Raw genomic sequence first — 22842 nt, forward strand, 5'->3', positions numbered from 1 at the left:
GCACATGCGTGAGTTTTTTCACGCCTGTCGGTTGCGTCATTCGCCTGTGAGCAGGCTTTGTGTGAGCACTGGTCCACCCCTCTCGTCGTTTTTTTAGTGCGAATAAATGTCTGAACGATTTGGAGCTTTGCTGCATCAATTTTTTCCCAGAAACTGTGAGACCTCCAGGTGGACACCGTTCGGAAAATTAATATGGCTTTCAGGGACGATTTTATGGGGATTACACAGATTAAGGAGTGATCCAGACGGTTTAAAGACCGCCCACAACTGCTGAGAGCGCGCCGCGCTCTGAGCGCCGATCGACAGGCTCCAACCCCGCTGGAACAACCAGATCATTTCCAACGTGAAGGCTTTGTTGACCCGGGACGTCGTCTGACTTTCACAAAAAGGCAGAAGGCGTGGACATCAGCACTTTTTCGGCACACTCCACTGTTACAAGAGTTTTTTCATGGAAAGAAAAGCGGAGGGCCACGCCACGGAGCCGTTCATTACGCGACACAAAACCACCTCCGTGTTGGTCTCACAGGACGGCTTTCAGGTGGATTTCAGACGGCTGTCGGTTGCTTTTCAGTCGTGTGATTATCCGAGAAATTGAGCATGAGCTGGACATGCCCCAACATGTCCTGTGAGGCTTCATCACGGCGTTGCTTTGCGCCATGCGGCTCCACCGCGACGCGCGAAACTCCTCCGCACGTCTGTCTCAATGTGCCGAAAAAGTGCTGATGTCCACGCCTTCTGCCTTTTTGTGAAAGTCAGACAACGTCCCGGATCAACAAAGCCTTCACGTTGGAAATGATCTGGTTGTTCCAGCGGGGTTGGAGCCTGTCGATGGGCGTTCGGAGCGCGGCGCGTTCTCAGCAGTTGTGGGCGGTCTTTAAACCGTCTGGATCACTCCTTAATCTGTGTAATCCCCATAAAATCGTCCCTGAAAGCCATATTAATTTTCCGAACGGTGTCCACCTGGAGGTCTCTCACAGTTTCTGGAAAAAAATTGATGCAGCAAAGCTCCAAATCGTTCAGACATTTATTCGCAATAAATAAACGACGAGAGGGGTGGACCAGTGCTCACACAAAGCCTGCTCACAGGCGAATGACGCAACCGTCAGGCGTGAGAAAACTCACGCATGCGCACGAAGGTTCAAGTTTGGCTGATGCAATCACACGTGATTCAAATCCATATGGTTTTTGAAAAAAATAAAAAGGTCGGATACTTTTCTCACAGACCTCGTATATCTTATATATTATATTCCAATTCTAAGGTGGAACTATGCCAGTATACAAAGGTACGAGGTCTGTTAAAAAAGTATCGGAACTTTTTTTTTTTTTTCTTTCTTCAAAAAACCTAATGGTTTTGAATCAAGCCTGCTTGCGTGAGCCAACCTTGAACCTTTGTGCACATGCGTGAATTTTTTCACGCCTGTCGATTGAGTCATTTGCTGGCAAGCAGCCTTTGTGTGAGGTCGTGTGTTGTGCTCTTATCGGATTTTCATTACAACGAAAATGACGGAATGACTGGAGCAGTGCCGCATCAAATTTTGCCAGAAACTGAGCGACAGCCAGATGGAAACCATTCAGAAGATTCAGACGGCTTTCAGTGGCTTTTCAGTCGTGTGACTATCTGAGAAATTGTGGAAGAGGTGCGCATCATTTTTTGGAGTCCAGCATGTCCTGTGAGACTTCAACACGAAGGCACTTTTGCTCCGTCAGCAGCGGCACGAATTTTGCTCTTTTCATGGCCAAAACTTCACAATGGAATGTGCTGAAAAAGTGCTGATGTCCACCTCTTCTGCAATTTTTCGGATAGTCACACGATGGTCCCCCTTCACCACAGCGTTCACTTTGGCAATGAGCTGGTCATTTCAGCATGTTGATGGCCGCCCGGAGTGTGGCTCGCTCTCCACCGTTGTGTGGATGTCTTTAAACCGGTTGTACCACTCCTTAATCTGTGTGACGCCCAGAGCATTGTCACCGAAAGCTGTCTGAATCTTCCGAATGGTTTCCACCTGGCTGTCGCTCAGTTTCTGGCAGAATTTGATGCGGCGCTGCTCCAGTCGTTCCGTCATTTTCCTTGCAATGAAAATCCGACGAGAGCACAATACACGTCCTCACATAAAGGCTGCTTGCCAGCAAATGACGCAATCGACAGGCGTGAAAAAATTCACTCATGTGCACGAAGGTTCAAGGTTGGCTCACGCAAGCAGGCTTGATTCAAATACATCAGGTTTTTGAAAAAAAATAAATAAATAAATAAGGTCCGATACTTTTTTAACAGACCTCGTATATCTAAATATCTAAAGGGAGTGTAAAATAGGAGAGTAGAAAAGAGTAGAGTAGAGCCACTTAGGTGCCTGGTCTTAAGAATCAGGGATGGTAGTTTTGACCAGTGTCTGGCATCAGTGATTGTTGTGTTGCTCTCCTAATGTTTTTTGTTTTAAAAATAATTGAGAATGCTATAGTTACAAGACCAGAAATAAAAAAATTGCTTCATCACTTCTTTACTGAATAATAGCTTCACAAGGCTGTGGAATCTAGAGCAAGCCTTGCTCAAATGAGCAGATTTTTCTCCACCATGGGAATAAACTACATATATCTTTTTACATGTTTAAAGAAAAATGCTTGTCTTGGAAGCCAATTTGTCTTCACTGGGTAATGTGTTGGACTCTGGTTTTCTGGACACTGGTGGTTGAAAATACTACTAAATACATTTGCCCTAAACACGATGTGTACTCAGTCCACTTCAACATGAGGTTTTCCTTGTCAGGTTTTCCAGATTGCACGCTCTTAGCTGGGACTACTTACCACAGCATTATTTTTCACCTTTTCTTTTTCCTCTCTATGCTTGGGGAGGGGGGGTGTGTGCACACATGCTGCATATGGGGGTTGAATGTTAGTCTTTTTTTGGGGGGGGGGGGGGGGGTTGACTTACAGCTAAAAGCATTACTTAAATATTACGTATTAAGATGAGAAAAAACCTATGTAGTGAGCATCTTAATTGGTCATCAGTGAGGCAATAAGCATGGCAAAATACATCTTGCGGTCATAAATTGTCATTAAGCTTAATTTGTTTGTTCTGCTGTGGGTTTTATTGGCACAGTCGTCCTGCTTTGTGTACATCTGTTCCTGTCCAATCTCAAATGTAAAGCAGTGAGTCCTGCGCTTTATCTCTATCACACACCTTTGACTGGTATTCTGTGCTTTATTCTGTGTCTTTATCTGTTCGAGAAGTGCATTGATATTTCCTTTTGTGACAGCATCTGTGATGTTTTTTTACTGAATGACAATAAAAATGAGTCTAAGTCTGATTATTAGTACTTTGCTGGAATACTGTTTGGGAAGACAAGAGGCTAGGTGTGTTTCTCTAGCTCCAGAGCTGGAGTTGCATCACAAAGGGCATCTGAAGTAAAACTTGTGCCAAATCCCAGTGCAGATTTATTTGGCGCCAACATCCCAGGGCCAGCTGAAAAGACAAATGACAATATTTTTGGGTTTTGTTGGCTTCGGAACCATAGTTGATTGATATCTTTAGCTCACTTGTTCAAAGCGGATCAGATAAAGTACTTCGTCAGATCACTTTAGGGGCAACTTAAAATGACTTTTATTATTGAATAAATACATAACTTTTTATTTCATGGCTGTGGAATAGAATACAGTGAGTGAATGAATGGGTGATTAAATACATAGATGAGCCCATCTCTTTGAATTTAACACATTTGCACAAAATCAGTAAATGTCACTGTGTACACTTCAACATTAAAGGAGCATTAACTGATTAAAATTTATAGACCGATGATGATGATGTAACTTTGATTTATGCACTTTGTTTTGCTTAAGTAATATCCAAAAGAACTGTATGCCACATGCTGAACACTGCCACCTGCTGGTAATCTCTGGTCATTTTGCAGGAAATAATTGTAACATATATTATGGGAAGTGTTTACTTACTGCCAAAAGTTAAAAATGTTCAACTTTTGCCACTTGCTGCAAAGACCGAGCTTAAAAGTGTACTTTTTGTCATGTTTCTATTAATAGATCAGTGTCTGAATGTCTCCGAGACTTCATTCGACCACTTCTTGAAAGTACAAATTCTTGCCAGTAAAATGTTTCTCTTCGAAACTATGTTTGACTCACAGCATATCCTGTAGGCTGAAGAATACTACACGGTTTGTGTTCTCTTTTTGCCTGCTGCAAGAAGCTTCACTCAGCTGCAGAGTATGTTAGTGACATATGTCACTCAAAACACCAGTAAAGGCTCATAAACTCAAAGAAGGGTTCTGTTGACTTGAAAACATGTTAAAAAATTTGACTTTAGAAATAGAAAAACATGTGGACACATGGAGGGATTGTTTTCTTTAGGAATGGTTGAACAATTTTTATCTTTCCAAGGAAGGAATGAATTTTTTTTTTTCTGCGTCAGTTTTCATCACAAATGGATTTTATTCATCCATAACGGAATCATATGACAGGAATAGCAAACAAATAAGAGATGGTATTCGACATAATTTGTAAGTGACATAATTTGTTAAAGGCCAAGCTTTACCTCTCATTTGAATATTTAGTAATTATTTAATGTACAATAAAAAAAAAAAAAAAAAAAAAAAAAAAAACGTACCGTATTTTCCGGACTATAAGTCGCACCGGAGTATAAGTCGCACCACCCACTTTATCCATTATAAAGAAAAATAAACCATAGATAAGTCGCACTGGAGTATAAGTCGCATGGACATACAGGTATGTTAACTTAACATGAAAGTTCAGATGATAATATTATGATGATAATATCTGCACATTGTTTGAGCACCCATGTGCGTCTCGCTCCTCTAGGTTTTAGCCCGCGATTAGCTTTTTTTGTTTTTTTCATGGTGGTTAGAGTAACCTCCGCTTTCCTCCAGTCCCTCACAAGTTTGTCACTCACTCCAAACTCTCTCTCTGCTGCTCGATTACTGTTTTCGGATGCATATTTCACCAGTCGCAACTTGTAATCTGCAGAGTATGCTTTTCTTTTTGGTGGCATTTTTTTCTGGCCGTCTCCATTGTCTTGTTATCAGTAATGTTGAAATTTTAATTTTTCTATGGTAGTCAGAAGTCGCAGGAACAGTCAGACAAGCCTTGAGCGCCCTCTCGTGAGCTGCATTTTACCTATGGATATGTTTGCATTTTGCGGACCACATTGCGAGCCGAACCATGCAGCACCTACCTGCGCAGCTCATGACCTCCCTGTGGTGTCGAAGCCAGCTCCTTCCAAGTGCAGATGCTAATCCTCCGCCGTCGCTCACCCAGTGCTCCCACACAGCTCTGAGCATCAACTCTGCTCACACTGATATTCAAGGGTTGAAGCTGTTTTGTTAGCCCTCCCAGAATAAGCACCGTGTTCGTCTGCTTCACACGCTGTTTCACAATCATTGTCTGGGTGAAGTGAGGAATACGCGTCCAATGTTCTGTTCTCTGATTGGTTATCGCGACCAGCGTGACCTATAGGACGGCTGCCATACTACAGTGCCCATGATGCATTGCATTTCCGGCCATTTTAAAACATAGAGCGACTCTGTCACGTAAAATTGTTTTATTACGGTAAATTAATTGAGAATCTACCGGTATATTTTTCATTTATAAGTCACTCTGGAGTATAGGTCGCACCCCCTGCCAAAACATGTAAAAAAGTGCGACTTATAGTCCGGAAAATACGGTAATCAAGAAATTTTAGGGAAAAAGTCAAAAGTCTGGAATGGGCTTTATTGGTACCATGGTACCATTTAAGCCCATTCCTTCCGGGATATGTTCTCTCGGGGGACTCTGGAGGCACTTGCAAGGTACCGACGGGCCCGAGGGGCAGCAGCCTCTGCTGTGGGGGAGGCAAAGCAGCGGGTGTGGGAGGAGTTTGAAGCAACCATGGTGAAGGGCTTTTGGTCAGCACAAGGTACTTCTGGTGGACCGTGAGGCATGTCAGGACGGGAAAACGGGGAGCCATCCAAGCTGTCTACAAGAAGGATGAGACTCTGTTGACCTCAACTGAGGATGTAATCTGGCACTGGAAGGAACACTATGAGGAACTCCTGCATCAGACCAGAGTGCCCTCTATAGTAGGGGCAGAGCTGGAAGCTAATGGAGGATTTTCATGATTTCCCTGGTGGAAGTCACTGAGGTAGTCAAATAACTCTGCAGTGGCAAGGCCCCGGGATTGATGAGATCCGTCCAGAAATGCTTAAGGCTCTGGGTGTGGAGGGACTGTCTTGGATGAGACGTCTTTTCAACATTGCGTTGAGGTCTGGGACAGTGCCTAAGGAGTGACAAACTGGGGTGGTAGTCCCCATATTTAAAAAGGGGGACCAGAGAGTGTGTTCCAACTACAGGGGCATCACACTATTCAGCCTCCCTGGTAAAGTCTACTCCAGGGTGCTGGAAAGGAGGGCTCAGCCGAAACTTGAAGAGGAACAATGCGGGTTCCATCCTGGTCGTGGAACAAGTGACCAGCTTTTTACTCTCACAAGGATCCTGGAGGGTGCCTGGGAGTATGCCCCCCCAGTCTACATGTGTATTGTGGACTTGGAGAAGGTGTATGATCGGGTACCCTGGAAGATACTGTGGGAGGTGCTGTGGGAGTATGGAATGACGGGATCCCTTCTCAGGGCCTTCCAATCTCTGTACTCACAAAGCGAGAGCTGTATTTGGATGCTTGGCACTCATTTCCAGTGGGGTTGGCCTCCGCCAGGGCTGCAGCTTGTCACCAATCCTGTTTGTGATTCATGGACCGGATATCGAGGCGTAGTCGGAGGGACGAGGGTTTCCAGTTTGGTAGGCTCAGGGTCTCATCACTGCTTTTTGTAAATGATGTGGCCCTGTTGGCTTCATCGCCGGTGATCTCCAACACTCACTGATCGGTTTCGCAGCCGAGTGGTGAAGTGGCTGGGATGAGAATCAGCACCTTGAAGTCTGAGGCCGTGGTTCTCAGCAGGAAACAGATGGCTCACCTACTCCAGGTAGGGAATACGGCCTTGTCCCAAGTGAAGGAGTTCAAGTACCTTGGGGTCTTGTTCATGTGTGAGGGGACAGTGGAGCGTGAGATTGGCCGGAGAATCAGCGCAGCATTCCTCTTGCATTCACTTTACTGTACTGTTATGATGAAAACGGAGTGGAGCCGAAACGTGAAGCTCTCGATCTACTGGTCAGTCTTCGTTCCTACTCTCACCTATGATCATGAGGGTTGGTTCATGACCGAAAGAAGTAGATCATGGGTACAAGCGACCGAAATGGGCTTCCTTAGGAGGGTGGCTGATGTCTCCCTTAGAGATAGGATGAGACATTCGGTCATTTGTGGGGAGCTCAGAGTAAAGCCACTGCTCCTTAGCATTGAAGGGAGCAGTGGTTCGGGCATCTGGTAAGGATGCCTTTGGGGCGCCTTCCTAGGGAGGTGTTCCAAACACGTCCACCTGGAAGGAGACCCTGGGGAAGCCCCAGGACTTGGTGGAGAGATTATAGCTCCACAATGGCCTGGGAACACCTCTGGATCCCCCTGTCAGAGGTGGTCAGTGGTGTACATTAAGGATACAACTTTTCTGCAACCCCATAGTTCTGATGAGCTATATTAGAAAACAATGAAAATCAATGTTTTTTTTGTATTTGATCAAAAAAGTTCACCCATGACTAACTTTTAAATTTTTATCCTCTGTTGCATCTGGGTGTATTTCCAAAAACTACAACCCTGGTTGAATAATAATAATAATAATATATATATCAATCAATCAATCAATCAATTTTTTTATATAGCGCCAAATCACAACAAACAGTTGCCCCAAGGCGCTTTATATCTGTAAGGCAAGGCCATACAATAATTATGTAAAACCCCAACGGTCAAAACGACCCCCTGTGAGCAAGCACTTGGCTACAGTGGGAAGGAAAAACTCCCTTTTAACAGGAAGAAACCTCCAGCAGAACCAGGCTCAGGGAGGGGCAGTCTTCTGCTGGGACTGGTTGGGGCTGAGGGAGAGAACCAGGAAAAAGACATGCTGTGGAGGGGAGCAGAGATCGATCACTAATGATTAAATGCAGAGTGGTGCATACAGAGCAAAAAGAGAAAGAAACAATGCATCATGGGAACCCCCCAGCAGTCTACGTCTATAGCAGCATAACTAAGGGATGGTTCAGGGTCACCTGATCCAGCCCTAACTATAAGCTTTAGCAAAAAGGAAAGTTTTAAGCCTAATCTTAAAAGTAGAGAGGGTGTCTGTCTCCCTGATCTGAATTGGGAGCTGGTTCCACAGGAGAGGAGCCTGAAAGCTGAAGGCTCTGCCTCCCATTCTACTCTTACAAACCCTAGGAACTACAAGTAAGCCTGCAGTCTGAGAGCGAAGCGCTCTATTGGGGTGATATGGTACTACGAGGTCCCTAAGATAAGATGGGACCTGATTATTCAAAACCTTATAAGTAAGAAGAAGAATTTTAAATTCTATTCTAGAATTAACAGGAAGCCAATGAAGAGAGGCCAATATGGGTGAGATATGCTCTCTCCTTCTAGTCCCCGTCAGTACTCTAGCTGCAGCATTTTGAATTAACTGAAGGCTTTTTAGGGAACTTTTAGGACAACCTGATAATAATGAATTACAATAGTCCAGCCTAGAGGAAATAAATGCATGAATTAGTTTTTCAGCATGACTCTGAGACAAGACCTTTCTGATTTTAGAGATATTGCGTGAATGCAAAAAAGCAGTCCTACATATTTGTTTAATATGCGCATTGAATGACATATCCTGATCAAAAATGACTCCAAGATTTCTCACAGTATTACTAGAGGTCAGGGTAATGCCATCCAGAGTAAGGATCTGGTTAGACACCATGTTTCTAAGATTTGTGGGGCCAAGTACAATAACTTCAGTTTTATCTGAGTTTAAAAGCAGGAAATTAGAGGTCATCCATGTCTTTATGTCTGTAAGACAATCCTGCAGTTTAGCTAATTGGTGTGTGTCCTCTGGCTTCATGGATAGATAAAGCTGGGTATCATCTGCGTAACAATGAAAATTTAAGCAATACCGTCTAATAATACTGCCTAAGGGAAGCATGTATAAAGTGAATAAAATTGGTCCTAGCACAGAACCTTGTGGAACTCCATAATTAACTTTAGTCTGTGAAGAAGATTCCCCATTTACATGAACAAATTGTAATCTATTAGACAAATATGATTCAAACCACCACAGCGCAGTGCCTTTAATACCTATGGCATGCTCTAATCTCTGTAATAAAATTTTATGGTCAACAGTATCAAAAGCAGCACTGAGGTCTAACAGAACAAGCACAGAGATGAATCCACTGTCTGAGGCCATAAGAAGATCATTTGTAACCTTCACTAATGCTGTTTCTGTACTATGATGAATTCTAAAACCTGACTGAAACTCTTCAAATAGACCATTCCTCTGCAGATGATCAGTTAGCTGTTTTACAACTACCCTTTCAAGAATTTTTGAGAGAAAAGGAAGGTTGGAGATTGGCCTATAATTAGCTAAGATAGCTGGGTCAAATGATGGCTTTTTAAGTAATGGTTTAATTACTGCCACCTTAAAACCCTGTGGTACATAGCCAACTAACAAAGATAGATTGATCATATTTAAGATCGAAGCATTAAATAATGGTAGAGCTTCCTTGAGCAGCCTGGTAGGAATGGGGTCTAATAAACATGTTGATGGTTTGGATGCAGTAACTAATGAAAATAACTCAGACAGAACAATCGGAGAGAAAGAGTCTAACCAAATACCGGCATCACTGAAAGCAGCCAAAGATAACGATACGTCTTTGGGATGGTTATGAGTAATTTTTTCTCTAATAGTTAAAATTTTGTTAGCAAAGAAAGTCGTGAAGTCATTACTAGTTAAAGTTAATGGAATACTCAGCTCAATAGAGCTCTGACTCTTTGTCAGCCTGGCTACAGTGCTGAAAAGAAACCTGGGGTTGTTCTTATTTTCTTCAATTAGTGATGAGTAGAAAGATGTCCTAGCTTTACGGAGGGCTTTTTTATAGAGCAACAGACTCTTTTTCCAGGCTAAGTGAAGATCTTCTAAATTAGTGAGACGCCATTTCCTCTCCAACTTACGGGTTATCTGCTTTAAGCTACGAGTTTGTGAGTTATACCACGGAGTCAGGCACTTCTGATTTAAAGCTCTCTTTTTTTAGAGGAGCTACAGCATCCAAAGTTGTCTTCAATGAGATGTAAAACTATTGACAAGATACTCTATCTCACTTACAGAGTTTAGGTAGCTACTCTGCACTGTGTTGGTATATGGCATTAGAGAACATAAAGAAGGAATCATATCCTTAAACCTAGTTACAGCGCTTTCTGAAAGACTTCTAGTCAATCAATCAACTTTTTTTTTATATAGCGCCAAATCACAACAAACAGTTGCCCCAAGGCGCTTTATATTGTAAGGCAAGGCCATACAATAATTATGAAAAACCCCAACGGTCAAAACGACCCCCTGTGAGCAAGCACTTGGCTACAGTGGGAAGGAAAAACTCCCTTTTAACAGGAAGAAACCTCCAGCAGAACCAGGCTCAGGGAGGGGCAGTCTTCTGCTGAGACTGGTTGGGGCTGAGGGAAAGAACCAGGAAAAAGACATGCTGTGGAAGGGGGCAGAGATCGATCACTAATGATTAAATGCGGAGTGATGCATACAGAGCAAAAAGAGAAAGAAACAGTGCATCATGGGAACCCCCCCACAGTCTACGTCTAAAGCAGCATAACCAAGGGATAGTCCAGGGTCACCTGATCCAGCCCTAACTATAAGCCTTAGCGAAAAGGAAAGTTTTAAGCCTAATCTTAAAAGTAGAGAGGGTATCTGTCTCCCTGATCTGAATTGGGAGCTGGTTCCACAGGAGAGGAGCCTGAAAGCTGAAGGCTCTGCCTCCCATTCTACTCTTACAAACCCTAGGAACTACAAGTAAGCCTGCATTCTGAGAGCGAAGCTTTCTAATGGGGTAATATGGTACTACGAGGTCCCTAAGATAAGATGGGACCTGATTATTCAAAACCTTATAAGTAAGAAGAAGAATTTTAAATTCTATTCTAGAATTAACAGGAAGCCAATGAAGAGAGGCCAACACGGGTGAGATATGCTCTCTCCTGCTAGTCCCCGTCAGTACTCTAGCTGCAGCATTTTGAATTAACTGAAGGCTTTTTAGGGAACTTTTAGGACAACCTGATAATAATGAATTACAATAGTCCAGCCTAGAGGAAATAAATGCATGAATTAGTTTTTCAGCATCACTCTGAGACAAGACCTTTCTGATTTTAGAGATATTACGTAAATGCAAAAAGGCAGTCCTACATATTTGTTTAATATGCGCTTTGAATGACATATCCTGATCAAAAATGACTCCAAGATTTCTCACAGTATTACTAGAGGTCAGGGAAATGCCATCCAGAGTAAAGATCTGGTTAGAGACCATGCTTCTAAGATTTGTGGGGCCAAGTACAATAACTTCAGTTTTATCTGAGTTTAAAAGCAGGAAATTAGAGGTCATCCATGTCTTTATGTCTGTAAGACAATCCTGCAGTTTAGCTAATTGGTGTGTCCTCTGGTTTCATGGATAGATAAAGCTGGGTATCATCTGCGTAACAATGAAAATTTAAGCAATACCGTCTAATAATACTGCCTAAGGGAAGCATGTATAAAGTGAATAAAATTGGTCCTAGCACAGAACCTTGTGGAACTCCATAATTAACTTTAGTCCGTGAAGAAGATTCCCCATTTACATGAACAAACTGTAATCTATTAGACAAATATGATTCAAACCACCGCAGCACAGTGCCCTTAATACCTATGACATGCTCTAATCTCTGTAATAAAATTTTATGGTCAACAGTATCAAAAGCAGCACTGAGGTCCAACAGAACAAGCACAGAGATAAGTCCACTGTCCGAAGCCATAAGAAGATCATTTGTAACCTTCACTAATGCTGTTTCTGTACTATGATGAATTCTAAAACCTGACTGAACCTCTTCAAATAGACCATTCCTCTGCAGGTGATCAGTTAGCTGTTTTACAACTACCCTCTCAAGAATCTTTGAGAGAAAAGGAAGGTTGGAGATTGGCCTATAATTAGCTAAGATAGCTGGGTCAAGTGATGGCTTTTTAAGTAATGGTTTAATTACTGCCACCTTAAAAGCCTGTGGTACATAGCCAACTAACAAAGATAAGTTGATCATATTTAAGATTGAAGCATTAAATAATGGTAGGACTTCCTTGAGCAGCCTGGCAGGAATGGGGTCTAATAAAGATGTTGATGGTTTGGATGAAGTAACTAATGAAAATAACTCAGACAGAACAATCGGAGAGAAAGAGTCTAACCAAATACCGGCATCACTGAAAGCTTCTAGTGTAATGAAACTTATTCCCCACTGCTGGGTAGTCCATCAGAGTAAATGTAAATGTTATTAAGAAATGATCAGACAGAAGGGAGTTTTCAGGGAATACTGTTAAGTCTTCTGTTTCCATACCATAAGTCAGAACAAGATCTAAGATATGATTAAAGTGGTGGGTGGACTCATTTACTTTTTGAGCAAAGCCAATAGAGTCTAATAATAGATTAAATGCAGTGTTGAGGCTGTCATTCTCAGCATCTGTGTGGATGTTAAAATCGCCCATTATAATTATCTTATCTGAGCTAAGCACTAAGTCAGACAAAAGGTCTGAAAATTCACAGAGAAACTCACAGTAATGACCAGGTGGACGATAGATAATAACAAATAAAACTGGTTTTTGGGACTTCCAATTTGGATGGACAAGACTAAGAGTCAAGCTTTCAAATGAATTAAAGCTCTGTCTGGGTTTTTGATTAATTAATAAGCTGGAATGGAAGATTGCTGCTAATCCTCCGCCCCGGCCCGTGCTACGAGCATTCTGACAGTTAGTGTGACTCGGGGGTGTTGACTCATTTAAACTAACATATTCATCCTGCTGTAACCAGGTTTCTGTAAGGCAGAATAAATCAATATGTTGATCAATTATTATATAATTTACCAACAGGGACTTAGAAGAGAGAGACCTAATGTTTAATAGACCACATTTAACTGTTTTAGTCTGTGGTGCAGTTGAAGGTGCTATATTATTTTTTCTTTTTGAATTTTTATGCTTAAATAGATTTTTGCTGGTTATTGGTAGTCTGGGAGCAGGCACCGTCTCTACGGGGATGGGGTAATGAGGGGATGGCAGGGGGAGAGAAGCTGCAGAGAGGTGTGTAAGACTACAACTCTGCTTCCTGGTCCCAACCCTGGATAGTCACGGTTTGGAGGATTTAAGAAAATTGGCCAGATTTCTAGAAATGAGAGCTGCTCCATCCAAAGTGGGATGGATGCCGGCTCTCCTAACAAGACCAGGTTTTCCCCAGAAGCTTTGCCGATTATCTATGAAGCCCACCTCATTTTTTGGACATATACATATATATATATATATATATATATAAAAATGTAGAAAAAGCATGATGACTTAAAAATACAATCTAATCACCACTGAAGTCTTTACAAATGCTAAGAATTTATCAAAATCCAAGAGTGCGATGCAACCCTGTCCATATTCAAACAATTTTTGCATAAGAGTACAAACATGGGTTCATGGGTGACTTTTTTTTTAAAGATAGCTCAAAAGTGACTTCAGTGATGATACAGGAAATTGTATCCCTAGTGTGCATGCATGTCTGAGTTCACAAAAAGTATATGAACATCTAGACATGGTTAGATTTACTGATGGAGCATGTTAACGTATGAAACAGATTGTCCTTCGTAACATCTTATTTATTTATTTACTGAGTACTTGAAGACGAGGTGAATAATAAATGCCATGGGTACATTTGCTGTAGTATATATTAATGCAGTATAGTTGATAACCATAAAATCACTCTGATGCCCCCCCTCATCCCAAATCCAAGATGGCCCTGCCAGCACCCTGTCCTTCACCTGTCCACAACTCTCTCCATTCGAAGTGTATAACCCAAATACTGGAACTCGTCCACCTTCACTACCTCTACTCTTAGCAACCACCACATTCTGCCACCCTCTTTCTCTCGTGCTATTACAGTATGTCTTGCTCTAACTGATGTTCATTCACATTCTCTCCAGCACTTGGAGAAGCTCTCACATCTTGCAGAGTTTTGCGTTGTTTCACGCTATAACAGGTTGGCTAGTGAAAACCCGACACTGGGTTGCATTGAGCCTGCACCAGTCTGCCCTGAGCTGAGCAAAAGGAGGTTGATGCAACTGGAAATTCTTCTGAACTCCTGAAACGTATGAACAGATTAAACATGCACGTATATAACTGAACCTTCCCAGCTAGTGCTGATGCATGCCGAACAGCATGCGGATCTCTGCACAGACCACACGAGCTATGCCAAGGCACTGCTTGGGAAACCTCTATGTTGAACCTGGCCAGATGGGACAACAGCTCAAATCCATCTTGTCACCTTCTTCTCAACCTGCTCCCTACTCCCACTACAGGTCACATCACCAAACAGCATAGGTATAGACTCCTGTCTGGGCTTCTCTGTCAACCTTTCCATCACTGTTGCAAGCAAGAAAAGGCTCAAAGCTTATCCTTGATGTATTCTTGTCTTTACTTTGACAGTACATACCCTGCACCACCCTCACATACTTGACCACGAACTACTTCCTCATACAATGCCACATCTCCTCTGTCAGCACCCTGTCATAAGTTTCTCTGAATTCACAAGCACAGTGCAACTGCCTTGTCTATAGTTCAACCTCGGCAAACATTGCATCCGCAGTGCTCTTCATCAGCATGAAACTATATAGCTGCCCACAGATCTTTGCTCCTCTTTCTTATAACTTCTAACTTATAACAGGGGTTCAACATTGTTTATTGTCTGGGACAAGTAGAAAAGATATGTTGTCTGAATTAGACAAGTGTTTTTTGTTTGTTTGTTTTTAAATAAACCTGCATCTTTAACACGAAAGGTGTCCGGGGTACCATGGATATGACGTCAGAGACATTGTTTTTCGTTGCTTTCAAGGCACATGACTGATAAACTGTTACGATTCACCAGGGAACTATTATGGAAAATGTGGTTTTAGAAAGTATTATCAATTTTTTTTTTTTCAGATGGTGGGTGATGACCTGAACGAATGGAAGTAGCAATCGTTCACGTCTCGGAAAAGGTGTCATGTTTTTCTAACTCTCCACTGTCATGACGTCTAGACCAAGTACCTTTTCATTCATCCTTTTCATAGATATGCTCACTTAGTACTTTATAAGTTACAGTTACTCAGAGTACTCCTTCCACCTTCTCAACACACTCACACTCCTTGACAGTTAGTACTAGTGTTGGGTATCGAGAACTGGTGCTTTTTGGGTATCGTTAAGAAATGATTCGATCCAACGACATCAATAGCCTTTTTGCTTAACGATTCCCTTATCAGTCCTTCAGAGTGGCCATTTTTTTGAGGGTGTTTGTCGGGAAAATGATCATTTCTCTACGTTGATTGCAGACCATGCAGCAGCTCTGTAATCAACCGCTTCTGCATCACGACTCCGCTTTGAAGCTTGAACCAACGAAGCAGTGCTTCGATCTGCTACTTTGTTGGTTCTTTGATGCTCTTCAGAAGCGGCAAGTCTGCTTCTTAACCCCTCTCAAAGCCATTAAAATATGTCAATTGTCGACTCTTGTCTTGTTGCAGACAAGCAACGAGAATCGTCCATTCCGTTTGTACCGCTGCAAACACTGCACCGCTCTCTGCCGAGACAAGAGTCCAGTCGGAATTAATAACTTCAAAGCGAATCACCGTTTAAATAAAATGACACCTCTTTCCAAACATTGTAATACAGACAATAACCTACAGTCGACTAAAACTTTTTTCCTCCCAAAATGAGACGTCCTGCTTTCTTTATGAATTACATTGATTCTGACGTGCAATACAGCCAGCTGCAAGAGCTCAGCTCAGAGTTATGGAGCGACAATCATGCCAATAATGCCTGAAAGGAAGTGCTTTTGACAAAAACTACAGATTTTGTTTTTCTTTTTATGTCCAGAGATCAAGGATCCACCATGTAGAGTTTTTCTGTCCAGAGTTTAAGGATCCAGTGACCAATTTCATATTTGTTTACTTTAACTCAATAAAATGTTGTTGACACAGAAAACCTGTAAAGCCTACTTTTACTAAACAGAAAATTCTCAAGAGGTATCGATAAGGAATCGGATTGATAAGCGGAATAGATAATGGTATCGATATCAATAAAATCTTATCATTACCCATCCCTAGTTAGCACGTTTCCATTTGCATCCTTATCATTCTAACTTGGTACACGTCCTTTCCAACTCATTTGCACAGTTTGGCCAATTAATGCAAATATTTTACTCTTTGGTTACTTTAGAAAGTTACGTACATCTCACCTTCTCCTTCACCTTTGCCTCCTTGTCTTCTGCTGTATTTCCGTATGTCTTTCTTCATTTATCTGATTATCCCAGTTTGTTTTTGGCAACCTCTTTGTCCTTATACTTGCCTGTGCTTCTTGATTGCATCATAGTCTGCTTGTCTTCCTTCTTCTGTCCAGCTGTCAGACCCAGTACCTGGCTAGCTACCTCTTTCACTACTTCTGCAGTAGTTGTCTGGTTGATGGCATCTCTTCACCTTTTTCCAGCTTCTTTCTCACCTCCTCCCTAAATCTCACACACTTTATTTATCTTCAGAGATCTGGTCCCCTGTTCACGCATAGTCTCTTCCTCTTCTTGAACTCTAAAGTTCATCTGCAAACCACCCTCTGATGCCGTCTAGGCACTCTCCTCTCTGCCACTGCCTTGTAATCTACAATTTCTTTCAGATTACGTCGCTCACATTGGATATACCCTCTGTGCACCTTCCTTTACTCTTATACACACACTGTGCTCCTCCTGCTCCTATATCTACCCATCACATTGTCATCTATGTTCCTTTCAAGGTCATACCCATTGAAGTCCCCTCCAGTCACCACTCTTTCTTCCTTGGGTTCCGTCTTCATCGCCTCATGTAACTTACTTCAGATGTCTACTTTTGAGTTTTTTCCTCAACAGCTTTGGGGGATTGGTGTTGAAAGGTTAGAGAAGGGGGCTTGTGAACAGAAGGTTATCTGTTCAGTACCTCAACCAGACAGGAAAATCACAAAGGCGACCTTGTCCAAGGTCCTTAATCTTCAAATTGTTCATAATATGTTAAACAGTCCATGGCAGTACCCTGACACCGGTGTATTAGTGTATTTGTCTATGAATTGGGTAACTGTGATGTATCATTGTCAAGGTCTTTGAGTGTATTCATCAGAGTGAAAAACGCTCTGTACATAGTCCATTTAACATCTCGCACCCCACTGGCAGGACGTATGTGCTGATGACAGTCATTAATCCTTCAATGTCCAGCTTCACAATTGTCACTCAGTCACAATCACGTCAGCTTATTAATTACATTCATCATAATAATTGCCCAACTCACCAATGGTAGAACAATTTGAACCTTCTGGCTTTACTCCACAGCCATTTAGTCTCTTGTCTCTTTTTTTGTCTACTTTTCTACTCTATCGAAGTTTCAGTAGTCACACTTCCACCCTTCCTCCTCTCCATGCCTTGTTAATAGTGTGGAAAACCCAGTTTATGATCTACATATTTGCTTTGGCACAATTTATGCCAGATGCCTTGCAGCTTTCCTCAGTTGGCCCTTTCTTGTGACACGGTAGCTTAGTGGTTAACATTGTCGCCTCACAGCAAGAAGGTCCTGGGACCATGTCCTGCCTTGTCCTTTCTGTGTGCAGTTTGCATGTTCTCTCTGTGTTTGCGTGGCTTTCCTCTGAGTACTCCAGTTTCCTCCCACAATGAAAAACATGCTAATTTAGGGTCTGCTTCGTTCTCTGCCCCTGACCAAGGCAGCGTCTCTACATCTGGAGTTGGTGCTGGAGTGCCAGACTCTGGCTGCCCATTGCTCCTAGTGGTTGAACAGTGTCTAACTGTAATTAGCATGGGTTAAATGCAGAAGACAGGTTTCGTTGTATGTTTGTGCCATCGCCCTTCTCTAAAGGCCCCTCTCCTTTTCCCAAACTAGATGAGCTTAAATGTAGTTTAATTTAGCTTGTTCTTATCTTTGGATTAGAGTTGCTACAACAGATCCAATGTAGATCCACATGTTGATTTGGCACAGGTTTTAAGCCAGATGCCTTCAATGCATCTCCAGATATACATGAAGAATGGGATATCGGAGGTATTGAACCAGGATCCTTCAATGTTAGAAACAAGCACGAGCCACATGAGTTGCCCCTCCTAAATAGATACCTGAAATTGGTAAAGTAATTGTTCTATTGAATTAGTGCCCTAAAATCAATAGGAAAAATGTTGGTGTTACACTGTATTGTGAATCGACTCAATTCATGTGTATTACTACTGAACTAGCATGTTGTCCATGGGGCTCCATGGGTTTTAGATTGGGTAGTGTTTATAAAATAGGTAGCTGACATTTTTCAAGAGTGGTAATAAATTAAGCAATGAGTTGGAATGACGTGTGTGTCCAGAATCTTTCTAGAACCTTAGACCTCAACAAATTTTAGAAGAGAAATGCAACCCTTTTATTTCCTGTTAATTATGGAATTTTTTATTGTTGATTTAATTCAGTTTCAATTTTCAATTTATTTTCATTTATATAGCGCCAAATCACAACAGAGTTGCCTCAAAGTGCTTCACACAGGTAAGGTCTAACCTTACCAACCCCCAGAGAAACAGTGGTAAGGAAAAACTCCCTTTGAGGAAGAAACCTCAAGCAGACCAGACTCAATGGGGTGACCCTCTGCTTGGGCCATGCTACAAACATAAATTACAGAACAATTCACAGAACAATTCACGGACGAATATACAAGAAATGCTATTGGCGCACAGGACAGGAGGATCGCCAACACGAATACAACTCCCATCTCTGGATGGAGCTGCACCTTAAACAGAGAGAAAAACAACAGAATCAGGCATCAGAAAGACCAAAAAATACTGTATAATTTGCCAGCATTAAACAACAAGAAAACAGAGAAATACTAAGGTGATCGCTGGCCACTAGCCCTAAACTTCACTAAAAGACCCAGAATTTAGGTAAAGTTGAGGCCGCGGCCCGCTCCAATTACTAATAAATGAATTAAGAGTAAAAAGCGTAAAACAAAACTGTACCAGTATGCTAGCCATATGAAAGGGAAAATAAGTGCGTCTTAAGTCTGGACTTGAAAGTCTCCACAGAATCTGACTGTTTTATTGAAGCAGGGAGATCATTCCACAGAACAGGGGCACGATAAGAGAAAGCGCTGTGACCCGCAGACTTCTTATTCACCTTAGGGACACAAAGTAGTCCTGCACCCTGAGAACATAAAGCCCGGGCCGGTACGTAAGGTTTAATTAGGTTAGCTAGGTAGGGAGGTGCCAGTCCATGAATAATTTTATAGGTTAGTAGCAGAACCTTAAAATCTGATCTCACTGGACAGGAAGCCAGTGAAGGGATGACAAAATGGGTGTAATGTGGTCGAACTTTCTGCTTCGTGTCAAAAGTCTGGCTGCAGCATTTTGAACTAAATGGAGACCCCTAATGCTAGACTGTGGTAAACCAGAAAATAGAACATTGCAGTAGTCCAATCTAGAAGAGATAAATGCATGGATCAGGGTCTCGGCATCAGCCATAGACAGGATGGGACGAATCTTCACTATATTTCGCAGGTGGAAGAAAGCAGTCCTAGTTATATTTCAAATGTGGAGGCCAAAGGACAACGAAGGATCAAAAATTACCCCAAAGTTCCTCACTTTGTCAGTGTGATGTATGACACACGAGCTGAGGCTGAGTGTTAACTGGTCAAATTGATGCTGATGTCTCACTGGACCAAGAACCATCATTTCAGTCTTATCAGAGTTTAAAAGTAGGAAGTTTCTAGACATCCAACTTCTCACTGCTGCAAGGCAATCTTCTAAGGATTTTATGTGAACGAGATTACCAGCAGTTATCGGCATGTATAACTGAGTATCATCTGCATAGCAGTGAAAGGTAATCCCAAAACGCAGCAGTATGTGCCCAAGAGGTGCTATATAAAGGGAGAAAAGCAGGGGGCCTAAGACAGACCCCTGTGGAACCCCAAATTTCATGTCACTAAGGTTAGAGGTAGTGTTACTGTACAAAACACAGTGAGAACGACTTAGCCATGAAAAGAGTTGCAGCGAAATTCATGCCGATGGCTTTGGCACGAAGCTGGCTAAATCTTCTGTCACAGCGGAATGTGCCGAAAAAGTGCTGATGTCCACCTCTTCCGCAGTTTTTCGGATAGTCACACGACGGTCCCACATCACCACAGCGTTCACTTTGTAAATGATCTGCTCATTTCTGCATGTTGATGGCCGACCAGAGCTTGCTCTCCACCGTTGTGTGGCCGTCTTTAAACCGATTGTACCGCTCCTTAATCTCTGTGATGCCCATAGGATCGTCACCGAAAGCCATCTGAATAATCCGAATGGTTTCCACCTGGCTGTCGCCCAGTTTCTTGCAAAATGTGATGCAGTCGCGCTGCTCCAGTTGTTCCGTCCTTTTCCTTGGAATGAAAAAACACAGAGCGCACGACAGACACCTCACACAAAGGCTGCTTACCAGGAAATGACGCAATCGACAGGCATGAAAAAATTCACGCATGCGCACGAAGGTTCAAGGCTGGCTCATGTAAGCACACGTGATTCAAATCCATCAGGTTTTTGAAAAAATAAAAAGGTTGGATACTTTTCTAACAGACCTTGTATAGACAGTGGGGCGATCGTGCCTTTGCCTTGGCAGGTCCTAGACTCTGGAACTCTCTTCCTCTGGAGTTACGCTCCATCTCATCACTGCCCCTGTTCAAAGCCAGGCTGAAAACGTATTTGTTTCAATTGGCCTTTGACACATAGAGCTGTGACTCCCTGGAAACCAACAACTGTAATACGAGGTTTATTAGACTGCACCCACAACTGCTGAGAGCGCGGCGACATCGACAGGCTGACACCCCGCTGAACAACCAGATCATTTCCAACATGAAAGCTTTGTTGATCCGGGACCTCGTCTGACTTTCACAAAAAGGCAGATGATGTGGACATAAGCACTTTATCGGCACATTCCACCGTACAGGAGTTTTTTTCATGGAAAAGCCTTTTTGTGAAAGTCAGACGAGGTCCCAGATCAACAAAGCTTAAGTTGGAAATGATCTGGTTGTTCCAGCGGGGTGTCAGCCTGTCGATGGGGGCAATACAGTTGTGGGCAGTCTTTAAACCGTCTGGATCACTCCTTAATCTGTTTAATCCCCATAAAATCGTCCCTGAAAGCCGTATTAATTTTTCGAATGGTGTCCACCTGGAGGTCTCTCACAGTTTCTGGAAAGAAATTGACGCAGCAAAGCTCCAAATTGTTCAGACATTTATTCGCAATAAAAGTCCGCCGAGAGGGGTTGACCACACCTCACTCAAAGCCTGCTCACAGGCGAATGACGCAACCGACAGGCATGAAAAAACTCACGCATGCGCACGAGGGTTCAACCTTGTCTGACGCAATCACACGTGATTCAAATCCATGTTTTTTTTTTTTTTTAAATAATAAGGTCGGATACTTTTCTAATAGACCTCGTATATTTTAGATGTATATGTTTTATCTTATGGTTGTTTTTAACTGTGTGCAGCACTTTGATCAACTTTGGTTGTTGTAAAGTGCTTTAGAAATAAAACTTGATTGATTGATTGATTCTATCGATTATTTTATTTTATTGATTACTTCAGTAATTGGATAAAAAGTACTTTTGTGTTTTTAAACAATATCATTTGTGGCAGGGCTCTCCCTATGCAATGGCACAATGTCGCTATACCGTCATGGATTTTAAAGTTTAGGGTGTTCCCTCTTTGTCTGTTTTCCAAGGTAATTATTATTTATTTTTTTTACATTATTAAGAGTTTTGGAACTTTGCCAAACCATAAGCCCAGGCGGTCTGTGAAATCTTCAGACTGCGGACAGGACATTCTTTTTCTTTTTTGTCTTATTGCACATTTCTTTTGCACTTTTTATTACTGTGATTTATTCAGTGTTTAGTGTGTATTTATAAATGCTGTACAGAAAGAGTGTAGCTAAATCCAAAGTCATATTCCTTGTTTTCTGTGGATACTTGGCGAATAACAAAGCCTTTGAAAAAAGGCTGTGGAGTTCAGCGTTTCCACAACAGCTGTACTGATAAATTAACTGTACAGCCTGTTGATAAAAACTCTTATCAAATCTGAATATAGGCAATTTTTTTAAATAAATAAATGAATAGTTAAACATGATTCATTTAAAGTGTGCATCCTTTCGCTTCATCTGCGGAGGTGGAGAGAAGCCAGTGGAGCAAACCGTGTTTTTTTAAAAAATATACAAGCATACTGCTTCACTTTAAATGCATAAGTCAGTTTCAGAAGATCAGCATGGACCCTTTCTCTTAAAAGGCTTTATTTTACTCAGTGTGTGGCTTTGTAAACTTGTAGCGTTGCCTGCTACATTGATTAGCGCTTACATTGGTTATGGGCATGCTTTATGGTTGTCTTTGTTTTTGTGGGAGCATTCCAGCAGCACCTACAGACCTGATGTATGTACTACAGCTTTAAATGAAGCCTCAAGGCAAAGAATTTGTCTCAAACATTTTTTTTTGTAATTGAATTATTCAAATTACTCGATTAATCGTGTCAGCCTTAATTATTACTTCTGTTTAGGCATTTGATTTTTAAATGACTGGAAATAATAGAATGGATGGATTTGAGTTGACACATCTGGACACAATGGAAATGTTTTCACTTTCTTGTGTCATCCATGTATTTCTAACCTATATACAATTATATGCA

The 22842-nt window shown here is 42.0% G+C and overlaps 1 protein-coding gene across 1 annotated transcript in view; it reads left to right on the forward strand.

The window, feature by feature from the left end:
* kmt2cb (lysine (K)-specific methyltransferase 2Cb) overlaps positions 1–22842 on the forward strand; it is a 252332-nt gene that overhangs the window by 45241 nt on the left and 184249 nt on the right.

Source organism: Thalassophryne amazonica, chromosome 12, assembly GCF_902500255.1.
Source record: "Thalassophryne amazonica chromosome 12, fThaAma1.1, whole genome shotgun sequence".
NCBI lineage: Eukaryota > Metazoa > Chordata > Actinopteri > Batrachoidiformes > Batrachoididae > Thalassophryne > Thalassophryne amazonica.